The sequence below is a fragment of the Perca flavescens genome, chromosome 10 (genome assembly GCF_004354835.1).
Source record: "Perca flavescens isolate YP-PL-M2 chromosome 10, PFLA_1.0, whole genome shotgun sequence".
Lineage (NCBI taxonomy): Eukaryota > Metazoa > Chordata > Actinopteri > Perciformes > Percidae > Perca > Perca flavescens.
Window position 1 is genome coordinate 15309076 of NC_041340.1, and position 12547 is coordinate 15321622.

Sequence of the window (12547 nt, forward strand, 5' to 3'; positions counted from 1 at the left end):
TTATGTATGCATTGCTTTGCCTTTGTTTATTTAGATATGTGGAGCCTTTATCCTTCAGACATTATTTTATCATTTGCATTACTCTCATTCCAAAGAGAATTGCAGTTACAGGGTTTCTTTTTGCCTATGTTGTGTGTGCAGGGGCACACACAGCCAAACTCTTAACTGTAGTTTTTTGCCTGTTTGATAGCCTGACTGTAAGTAAGCCCCTCTGGTTGTGCAGACTTCTGTCTCCCTCAGCACACTCTGCCGCAGCACTCATCCACGAGCAACACACTCATTCACACGTGCTTTCGCATGACTACACAAATGCACAAACAGGACTTTAGCCTTGACTGGCTCACGCACACAAAACACACTCGCTTACTCACTGAGGAATTATTGTGGTAGTAAAACTAGAGAGGAAGAGTGAAAGAGACAACAAGAGAGGAAGAGGGACTGAGACGGGGGAAGCAGAGGGAGGGAAAAGGAGAGCGATTGCCTGAACAGAAGTATTTTATCCCCAAGCGTTTTTTAAATGCTGCCATGTCCGTGACCCAGTCATGAGGACAAGCCATTGTTCTCTCCTGTGGCTTCTGTAGGAAGGCCGATGTAAGACATGAAAGTTGTAGTAGTTACTCATTTCAGTTGAAAACATGCATTTGTATATGCAAAGTCTATTCTACACATACCATTTGCACTAATACGAATAAAATGAGAGGTTTGTTGTGTTGCAGTGTGCAGTGTCACTGTTTTTACTTTGAGTGGCTCAGCAGCTTACTCATGTTGTCCTTTGTAGGATGTGACAGACGTGTTCTGGAGTGTGTTGTTCTGCTGCTCTCACTTTTTTTCTCTCTCTGTATGTACTTCCTCTACTCTGGCTGTGTGTATATGTGTGTGTGTCTATGTGCCTTCTCTGGTCCGGTGCTTTGGCACAAAAAGGAAGGCCAGGCCGCCCCATTCTTTGTTTTGCTTCTTGTAGGAAACTAGCAGCAAATTGTGGCTCAATGAGGCGTTGCTGTTTTGTATAGTCTGATAAAGTGCAAACGAAACCGTCTGGGCTGCACTGGCCTGCTGCAGTGTTTTCTATTGTAGTTGTGAATGTAGGTCTGTGTAATGCTTGGTTAGTGTTGAACATTAGGTGATGGGGGGGCTGCTGGGGGTAGGGACCATTCACACAGTTTTAAGATGTCACCCAGTGTTTGGAGCTGCTGTCCACTGTGTTTAATTGTGATGTGGGATGATTAGAGCTCTGCTTAAGACTGGAGGAGAGTTTTCTGTCTGGCTTGCTTTCAAAGGTTTTAAAATCCCAATATTGTAGAGCTCTCAGACAGCGCCAACATGACACACTTGTCAAAGTGATCAGAGCAGGGCATATGTGTGTGGGTGTATTGATGTTCATGTGGGAAATAGACCAGTTTTTATTTCAATGCATTCATCCAACACCTGCAGGAACCACTTTCGTTGGAAATCAAAAGGGTGACTCACTTAATATGCAATAATTTCATGAAGATTTTGTACTCCTAGATTGTGAGCAAGCCAAGATGGAAGCAAACAGCTACTTGAACGTGACCTTAAGAGTTTATTTGATCAAGGAGTGAGACATTTACAAGCAGTGTAGTAAGGAAATATTATTAAATAGTGTGTACCTTTTAAGTATAATGCTGTGTATTGGATTACACATTAATGCATACTTCTACTTAAACTTATTCCATTTTGTTTGTTGTTCAATGGCTTGATTTAACATTTTTCAACACCGCTGGGATCAAGTTCATTGAGTTAAGCAAAACAACCACATGGCTTGGGAGATAGACAAAGAAGGAGGTTCTTGGGTGTGCCATGGCCCTTGTCTAAAGCGGTTATGGGGCCCACATGGGCGTTCTGCTCTCCAGAGGCTGTTGGGGTAATTATCTGCCAGGGTGCACGTGTGGGAGTGTGTGTCAGAGTGGCTGTGTCCCTGTGCTCATGTTTGTAAGGTGCGCATGAGATTATAGGGCTGGATTTTTCTGAGCATCCCATCCTGCGTCCTGATGCTGTGGCCCCAAACAGGATGAAATGCATATGCACTCAACTCTATATACTTCTTCACGCTTGTGTGATCTATATGTGCCCACCAAACACACACAGAGACATGCACACACATTCACTCTTTAAGTCCATCTTTTCCTTACACCCCAGAGTTGAGAGAGGGGATCTGGGAGTTTAAGAGGAGGAGCGTGGCTGGGGGATGAAGCTGAGGAGCCATCATTGGGCCCAATGGCACAAAGCCCCATTCCCTGCTCCTCCATGTGGAAAATGGCAGGAGAGCAAGAGGAGGGGAAGGGGGCAAAAAAAGTGGAGGAAAGAGGAGGAGGGAGTGGGGGAGCGACAATTAGTGGGATCTGCTAATCACCAGGGCAACACTCATTTAATTGACATGTGAAATTTGAATTTGTCTGACAAGTCGATAGGCACTAAGATAATGGACCAGTCGTCTAAGGTCTGCTTGATGGAAGCCAAGGAGGGGAAGCGACAGCTGAGGGCTGAGGCCAAGCTCTTTGTTACAAGTAGCAGTGTTGTTGGGCAAGAAGGTTGTCCACAAGGAGATTATAACCCATTATGCCTTTGACCTTTTTGGATAAGTAACTCCACGGCTGCCCGTAAACACAACACACAGCAGATACACACCATAGCAAGGGTTGTGTGTGTGTGTGTGTGTGTGTGTGTGTGTGTGTGTGTGTGTGTGTGTGTGTGTTGTTTTCAGCAGAAGGCAGAGTAAGTAAACAAGTATTTTTATACCACAATAAATCTGACCCTGATAATCCCAATGGCTTGGAAGAGAAAAAAACACAGAAGGGGAAAGAAACTCTAGTCTGTCCATTCCTGCTTTACCAGAAATCAATAAGCTATTTAAGGTCATCAGAAAGCAGCATCACTCCAGCTGCTACGGAAGGGGAAAACATACAAACTTTCACTGCTGTCCCAAGAAGTGACTTGAAAAAGACACTAATCTTTACTAACCGCTCATTTAAAAGATATTACAAAAAAACATTTTTGGAAATAATCTTAAGCAATATGGCACAGTGGTTTGGCACTGATGTTCAGGCCACCACTTTGCTTAAACTACAGCTCAAGAGCCAAAGAAGGAAAGGTGCAAACCATTCCCATTTCAATATTTCAAATCTATTTCAAGTGACAGAACAGCAGAAGGAATACAATATTTTTTAAGAAAAGGCCTTTTAAATTATGACCCTCATCCTACTTCAGGAAATACCAATTCATAAATCAATCAACTCACAACAGCAATTCATCAGTTTCTCAGTAGATATACCTGATAAGTTAATAGCCAGCAAATCACATAAAAAAGTTTTTAAAAAGTGTCATCAGAACAAAAACTTTTTAAAAACTAGTATTTTCTCAAAACACATCACAACCCCCCCTCCACCTATACCACGGTCGGTGCATTCCCCTAGGAACACCTCCATAAAAGGAGTCCAAATAGGCTGGACCTGGTTTGGCACTTCCTGGTTCTGAAAGAGCATGTTCAAGTGCTGCCTAAAGGAGAGGTAAGAAAATCAAAAATGCTAAAATATCCCAGATTTGTGGGATGTTTCCTGTTTAAGAAACAAATGTGCAAACATGTCCACAACAAACAAGGCTAACACTATTGTCAGGAAGCCTCAAACAGTCACAGTCAATACCCATTAGCAAATAGCACACTGCTAGCTGTGGCTACCATTCATAGTGGTAATAGCCCCAACACACCCATACACTCAGTTATCTTTTAAACAAACAATCAGATTAGCCAAATTTATTTGGAAGACCGAACAAAGTTAAAACTGTCCACCCCAGTTTACAGACCTACTTCCTAGTTCAACAGCAAAACACGGCTTCCTGTGCAATAATAAAAAACATTTTGTGAGTGCTGTGAAGTGTTTTAAATGGGCTTGCTAAACTGTAGTCTGATCATTCTTGCCCTGTGAAACTGTTGTAGCGAAGTTGTTTTATTTGCAAATCTCAGCAATTACTTTGATAAATCCAAAGTTACCCTAAAGCCCCTGACACACCAACCCGATAATTGGCCGTTGGACACTCTGGCGATGTCGGTGACTCGAGTCTGTTTGGTGTGTTCCGTGTCGTCGTTCGTTTCAGGGCCCGTCGGCCTTTATTTTGGCCAACTTGACTTACTGGGTTGGAGGGCGGGAAGTCGGACTCACAGAAATAACAAGCAGATTGAGTGACGAACGCCTCTCAAAATCTGACGAAAATCTTTTAAACTGAGCTTTGTCGATCTGAAATGAAGACAGATTCAGCAACTGTATGGCCTATTTCTTGCTTAAAATGTTTTCAGAAACACATTTCAGTAAACTGTTTTCGTAAAATAAGAGATCGTATTTCAAACAAGCCGCCATTACTATAGGCTGGAGAAGCCAGACCCACGTGACGCGTTCATCATTTCCGGTTTTCATTTTTTGTATTACGTCTCGCACACGCACAGAGCGTACGCTCAAGACGGCGTTGCTTCGGTGTGTTCCAAGGCACTTTTTGGACCTAGGGGAGCAGACTGATCAGTCCGACTGCCTTTTCTGCCGACGGTCAGCCGTCGGGTTGGTGTGTCAGGGGCTTAACTGATATAAAAGACGACCAAAGCCATGCAAATAAGACCCAAGCTGTAAAATAATCCCTTTAAGGTGAAACTAACTATCATTGTTGTTTGTCTTTAACCCTAACAGACACAGATTGTCTCCCTGCGGCACGTATAGTTCTGGGTAGCATTGAACAGGCCCTCTGTACCACAGGTGAGTCCTTTCCGCCCTGTAAACCGACCACATCTTGGGCAAATGGTTCCAGTTTTCCACATTTCGTCATGGACACGCTTAGTCAACCCCACAAACACTGCTCATTTTGCCTATTCTATAACATACATCTATTCATGTTTGATTTGGGACATTTGAACGACCGCCACATCACTACAGCGTACTTCCCAAATGTACTTCTGTGTTTTTGATCTATCACTCTGCTAACACAGTTCCATTGTCAGAGGTGACTTTGTAGAAGTGGCAGACAGTCAGAGGAGACTCAGGATACTTCCAAGTCTTTTCAGCCAGTGTAATCCTCTTCCTTTATCTCTCTGGCTGATCTGGGCCAAAGCTCTCTGTGTGAGAATGATTCAATGACTGCCTGCTTTTTTCTTATGCTCTCAGTAACGTTTTCTCTCCCTCGCTCACTGTCTCTCTCTTGTTCTCTAATTCTCACTTGGATGTGTATTGTTCTGCCATCTTGCAAAGTGACCTGTGCTCTTTCAGTGTTCAGCTCCTCTCTATTTTGTGTGTGGCCAACAATGATTGCTGATATGATTCTCCTGTTTTATGATAGAAGATCATCTCTTTCTCACTCTCTCACACACACACACACACACACACACACACACACACACACACACACACACACACACACACACAGAGACTCCACCTTGCAGGCAACTTGGATTATGTCCAAGAATCACAGCTGGATTGATGTGTGTGCATGTGTGTTCACTGTAGATATGCGTGTGTTTCCGCGGGGGGGTTGGGGGGTGGGCTGCATCTGGGGCATCTGATTGGCCCCGCTGGCATGGGACCCAGGCCAGATCCTGATTGGATACATGTATGGTGACTAGCGTGCAGGTTTCTGTGTGCCATTTAGCTTTGCCTACCACAGCACTGGCCAATAACTCCACATATTGAATGCACTGCAGATTAGAGCCCATGAAACTGTGTGCACACAAATGTATATGTGCGTGTGTGTGTGTGTCTGTGTGTGTGTCTGTGTGCGAGTTTGTGTGTCTACACAGCTCATCTGTGCAGAGCACTTTTATCTTGTATGAACAAATGTGCACTGTCTGCGTTCACCAAAGTGATCACAAAATGCATTTGCCTTTCCCGGACTAATCATTAATTATTACGGCAGATTTGCCTCAGCATCCTTAGATCGATGTAGTAGCTAACCACTGTTAGACAATTAAGACTGCTCTTAAATACATTTGCGAATAATCAAAATGTACTGAAATCCTATTCCTTATGTTAGAGGAAAATTACTACAAGATTTATTGCAGAGTTTGTGAGCTCATTTAGCACAAAACGAGCCATCCTAACTCAAATTTTCACCATCATGTGTACAATTAGATGACATAAGATTCACTCATGCAGGATTTTAGTCAGATTGATATCTGGAATTGATCAAGGGTCAAGGGTTACACAGTAACTTCAGCTTTGTCCCAAACTCAGAAAATTGTGATAAAAGCTGACCCATGTTTACTGTTTTTGTTTTTGTCTGCAACAGCTGTCATGGCTCCTTTGACTGAATAATATATCAAAGTGCAGGAATATTTCATACTTTTACCAAATGAAATTCTATTTTACCTTTGCCACCATCAAAGAAATCCAACATCAGTGTGAACATAAAGGGAAATTATTAAAACCTAAATCTACAATCTGTATACACAGAGCCTCTCCAGTCTATGTCTGGGGCGTACAAGGACCCCCCAATAATGTATTGATTTTGACTATTTTCATGCTCTTATAATGTGCGTAAAATTTGGAACCAATCAACAATAATTTCCAGCACAGCGGTGAACCCTGATAACGTACTGACTCATTTAACGAGAATGCACTGACGTTCCAAATCTGGGTTCAAAGGAGAGAGAATCGTCATAGGTAACATCATCAGTGACCTTATTTTTGTAATATTTGAAAGCTGAACAGCAAAGTGACACTTGGGTGAGGTGGGGGGACAGCGTTCTATACTCTACTAGTCTGACTTAACGGATGTACTTTGCTTGGATAAATGTCCCTCCCCTTCCGCTATTTGTTTTAGAAAGGCACCGTTGCTGCATCCGGGGTTTAGCGTCATCCCGGAAGCCAGGGCATATCTTTTTCCTATCCCAGAATAAAAATGCGGCGTAGCCAGACCATACTGCTGACACATCGCTGTAAAAAAAAAATCGCTCTACTAATAGAAGTAAACAGCTGATGTGACAATGTGCTTCCAGCTATCTCTCAAACTCTCGCGAGAAGATCACAGTCTTGACACTAGTATCCGGTCTAGCCACGACCCACAATATTCACGCTTTGGCAGTTTGACTTGTGTTTAAAGTCATAACAATAACCCTGGAGGGGAACAGGGACATTAGGCTTTTCTTTAGAAAACCACAAATGAGGGTGAGCTGAAAGAGTGTAAATTAGTAGCTGATTCAATAGCTATATTTATATGGAAGTTTCTTATATTAACCAAATGCTGCTCATTATGGCATGTAGGGAAACACTGGAGAGTTGACATCAGTTGACTCAATTGATGTTAGCATGAATGAGACGCAGTCAACAGGTTGGCAGTTAAAGCAGAGCATTTATTTCAGTAGGCAGATTGTTATTCAAGTTCTTTGCTTGCCTCTGTTTCTGTCTTTGTGTTTTTCACAATCAAAACAGCTATAAGGAAAACACCTCAAAGGATGCACACATCATATTTGAGGTGGGAAAGAAGGAACAAAGGGAGGCAGTATATATAGCCTCTGGGTGATTGGGTGATTGATTGCACCTGAAGGGTGCAGTTCCTTCCCATGCATGAATGTTCGGTTTACCTTCCCTGCCTCAGGTGTTGTCAGGTGGCCTATGCTTGGGGACTTTTCACTTTGTTGTAATCAGGCAAAGGTTAAGAGAAGAGATAGATGGCAGCGGACGAGGCATGAAGGGTAAATAAGAAAGGATCAAGGACCCAACGCTGGTCAAATATCAACAAATATAGACAGCATGCAGTACTTTACCAAATAATCTCATGTTAACTCGATGGACAGAGATGGAGACAGAAGGATGCTGGAGAAAGGGCAGGAACAGGTGACTTGGAGGAGTGAGAAAAGACACCCTCCTGGAAACATGACAGAGTACAATAAAGTATTAGACTTTGTTTACTTTGCAATACATTTTCTACATCTACATTTAAAAGACCAAACAGCTCAAAGAAGTACATTAAACATTTATCATTTCAGGTCTTTGAGCTTAACCTTTCGTGTAACATGACTTAAATCCTCAAATTTTTGTTTCAAAATGCTTTAAAATGGTCAGTTTAGCTGTTAAGTCTCTAAAACAATTCCCCCCCAGACCCCAGAGGATTGGGTTGCAGAAGGTGTTCATTGATAATGCCCCCCATGTTAAATAGGTGATTATGGCCCTGGTCTACGTGGCTGATTCCAGATTTAAACTTTCAAAGAAAATTTTTTGCTTTATCCTTGACAGTGGGACAAAATCTCCCACAAAGGAAAAAGCTAAAGTTGAGTCACCTCTTCTCTTCTGTTCTCACCTTAAATTACGCTTTTAACCTTACAACAGATGAGAGGATGGAAGAGAAGTAAAAATGAAAGCCATGAGAAGAATAGGCGAGTGGGAAAAGTAAAAATAGCACAAAGGGGAGAGAAAAAAAAAGGAGACGTGAAGAGTGCTGAACACAGTAGCTTACTCTCCTCTCCGTGACAGTCTGGCCTATTAGAGGTCCTCACTCTGTCATTACACTTGTCAACACCATCCGCTGTAATTGATACAAGTGCAGGGCTAAACCACCAAGGCTTACCATACATAAGACACACACATGCATTGAAAAATAAACAAAATGTGACCATACACGCACACATACTTCCCATATGGACACGTAGAAACAGAATAGCAGACACGCATACATATTCACACAAAAATGGTCGCACCATCAGCGCGGCTACTCCTGCCACACTGTAGGACACACGCACACACACATGCGCAGCACTGCTTATTGAAAACATGGCAGCACTGTCAACCCCAGACGGCTCTTCTCTGCCCACCTGTCAAAAAAAAGAGAATTCACCTGGCTGGTATCTCAATCTTCTTTGGCGCTTAGCTTAGCTTAGCTTAGACCAACCATCTGGCTCAGCAGCTCTGTCTCCCTCCCTCTTTACTAACTCTCACTCTTTTAGTCTTTTTAAAGCATGTCAGCAGTTACCCTGCACAGCGGTCTTAGTAAGGCTGCTAACGTGGCTAAGTGTCCCTGGGCCTCTTAGTTAGTGGTGCTGTCTTTCTTTACATGTTTGTGTGTGTGTGTGCGTGTGTGTGCTTCACAGATGGCAACGGGAGGGGTGGGGGAGTTGGAGGGGGTGATGGAGAGAGCTGTCTGAGGCTCCGGCAGCTCTCGTGTCTCTCAGGCAAGGCAGTCTGTCTGCGGGCATCTGCACTGGCAGCCCCCCCACCATGCCTCCCCTTTTATCCCATACACCGCCGCAACCTCACCATCCAGCACCGCAGCTTGGCAACAACCCACAGAGTGCGGAGTAGTCCCTGAAAGATAATTTACCGTTGACCTCAGATGGGTCACTTCACCACCAATATTCTCCAGTTGCCCCAGCGGATAATTATTTTTGATAAATGATAGGAGTAAATTATACATTGGGATACACATTGGGAGAAGAGCAGGCTGTGAATGAGACTAAAAGTTTCTCAAGGAGGAGTGAGTGTGTCTGTTTGGCATCTGCATATGTGTATGCTTCCATGGATTCTAACGTGCTGTGTTGTGTCGACCTATTTGTTGGAGAGTGATAGTCTTTGATTCAGAGCTGGACCCAGGGTTTGTGTTGGGTGGTGAAACTTTGAAGATGATTAGATGAGTTGTGTCTGTAGTGTATCCTGTAAGATTGCTTTGGTCCTTCTGCTGCTGGCTTATTGATCACAGCCAGTTGCAACATTATATTTAACGACACAACTCCCCGCTATAGGCAGATAGGTCAAGATACCTTTTTTTCTTCTTATATTTTTCATTGAACTTATAGTTTTAAGTATCTATCCATTTGCTCTTCTTCTAATTTGTCAGATGGAAAAGAAGATTTATGATGTGGAATATTCTACAAGAATCTAATGTAATATTTAGTGTTTATTTTATAGTTTGAATTCAAGTATGCTAGATCTCACTAGACAGTTCTTTGAAATGTGCAAGTTTGACCTTTTTGTCTTCAGGTGGCACTTGCTCAAAGACCGATATCTGAGTAGATTAAAACATACTGTGCACCACGAAGCACACAAACATCCCCACACACAGTAATTTATGCAACCATTCTCTTTGAGTAACAGTTCTGATTGGCTTAATCCCTGCAGCGGCACAGTGTAGGGGCCGGCAGGAGTTGACACATCTGTTCCTGAGAAATTCATGGAGGTTTGGGCGCTGGAGGTGTTGGTATGCACTGATTAGCAAAAGGCTGTCTTTACCCAACCACCCGGTTTCCTACTGGGCTTCCATAAACTGTTTACTAAGGAGTCTGTTGCCATGGTTTTCAGCCATGTTCCAATCAGTCTTTTTTTTGACCACTAAGCTTTATTTATTCCTCAAAAAAGCCCATGCCTTCTGCATCAACCAACTGTTGTTCCTCTCAGACCAATTGTTCTAAATCATGTATATACTGAATTTCATTTATCTGCAGGATAGGGGGCTTGGATGATGATTTGAGCCTGATTGGATGAGCTTTGGAGAGAGTCTTTACAAGCTGACACCTTTGGCTCATGGGTGGTTTTGAAACAAAGGCTTTGATGAGAGAAAGAGATCACTATCATAATGACCTAATAACAGTGTTTTGTGCGTGCACTGGGGTTCTAGTTAGAAACACATGCTTGCCATACTTTTTGATCTCCCTTGATCAAAAAAAAAAAAAAAAAAAAACGCAGGCAAGATACGATAAAAGTGAGATAAGAATTGATATTTTTTTTACGACCAAAATTGTCTTTACACTGATCCTGCATGTCCTTTATCTTTTATCCTTTCAATTTACACCCTCTCTCTGTGTCCCTCTTCCTATTTTATCTGCTTTAATAATGAGGGGAAAGTCTTGCGTAGATCTGACAGAGTTAGAGCCTGAAGCAACATGAAGCAGCTCCCGGAGATCAGGTCACACCTGAGGAGTGGACTGATGCTCAGTGTGTTAAGATCAGGGATTTGTCTTCCTATAGGCTGTAGGCTGCATCTTTAGTGTTTAATAGTCTTGTAAGCTGTTTATTTCGACCCTTTGCACCTCTCTTAACAGGAAGCCATATCCCTCAATTGGATTACAGCTAATTAAACACTACAAACGTGTAGAGTCAACAGATAGAGGTGTCATATACGCTCCTCCCCTGCCTTTGTCATTCCTCTCTACAGGGCCAAAGTTACAGTTGTACTTTGACTTGTTCATTTACTTAAAACATTCTGCTTAAGTATTATGGATTTGTAAACATTAACCCCACTTTAACTTAAAATCTCTCCGGCAGGGAGGTCATATCTTCATCTCTCTTATTTTTCTGTTTTGTGAACAGATTTCTACACAGATTGGTGAACAGTTTGGTTAAGGAACAAAATATATATATATATTTTTTAGCCATACAGAACTTAACTTGGACAAAGTATTTCCAAATCTAATGTAGCAACGTCATAAAATTGTGTTTAAGAGTTATTCAACATCTTGGGAAATATGCTTATTGAACACCAAAGCAACATGTTGTGTTGTAGGAGTTGGACAGTACCGGATTTTAAGGTCGGCTTTGCCTGGGATACTATGATGTTGTCCAACTTTCCGAGTCGGAAATCCGACTTTGGGGGCGTTCCATTTGAAATTTCCAACTTGGATCTCAGAAGTTCTGACTTCTGAGTACAAATGGAACGCACCATAAGTCCTTGGCTTATCAAGTTTTTTCAGTGACCAACTTTATTCAACCCTCCAAACCAGCCCCTCATTGGCCAGTTTGTTGGCCCTGTGGTGACACAAGGTAACGTGTGACTGTTTATTTGAGTGTAAAGATAATCATTGGGCAGTTAATGGGCACCAAAAGGGAACCATTAGTGAAGTGTTAACTTGCGATACCTGCTCGGTGTATGATGAGGGCTTGAAGGAGGAGAACTCAGAAGAAAAACAAACTTGGAATTTTGATTGCAACATGCAAATGCAATGAATGGAGACATAAAGTTCATTGGTCACTGAGGCGGGTTTATTTGACTGTATCACTGTTGGGTATATTTATCTGCTCAACGAGAGCAGCTGTAGAAGTCTGTGTAAACTGTGGGGCCAGCTGTTGCGCTGCTTTGACCTGTTTGTCTTGCAATTGGGTCTTCCAAATTTGCAAGATCAAATGCATTATGTTTAAGGATGAAATGCAGTTTACTTTAATGCAGTGCTTTCCTGTGGAAACCTCTTCTCTCTACCAACTTTCCTGCAGCTCTTTTGATAATCAGTATGATCCCAGTTTCATTATTCAGTCTGTCAATCAGTCAGCTAACTCATGTTCACTGTCTCAACTCCTACTTCCTCCATCTTGGTGAAGGAGGAAATAAAACGTGAAAATGAAATGATGGACGTCAACAATATGTGTTGCCTTGCAACAGGCAGCAGCCACTAAATCTTTGCACTCCTGGTGGTTGTTGTTGTTGTTATTACTGGTGTACTACACAAAAAAATCAATTTTGCCTGGATGGATGGGAGTGACAGTGATCACTGAGGGAAAGCACTGAATACAAGAACTTCAAGCATGCTGAAAGCTTAAAGAGTCTTATCATCCCCCCCACACACACACACACACAC

At 42.5% G+C, this 12547-nt stretch overlaps 1 long non-coding RNA gene across 2 annotated transcripts in view; it reads left to right on the forward strand.

Annotated features, from left to right (window-relative positions):
- The window catches only part of LOC114563217 (uncharacterized), a 79121-nt gene that overhangs the window by 8272 nt on the left and 58302 nt on the right, over nt 1–12547 (forward strand). Inside the window, exons 1-2 of one of the 2 annotated variants that reach the window (XR_003693592.1) lie at nt 3485–3524; nt 4692–4757. This is a non-coding gene — a long non-coding RNA (uncharacterized LOC114563217). Of the gene's footprint in view, nt 1–3484; nt 3525–4691; nt 4758–12547 lie in introns of those variants that run through there. The other variant, XR_003693593.1, reaches the window with a different exon arrangement.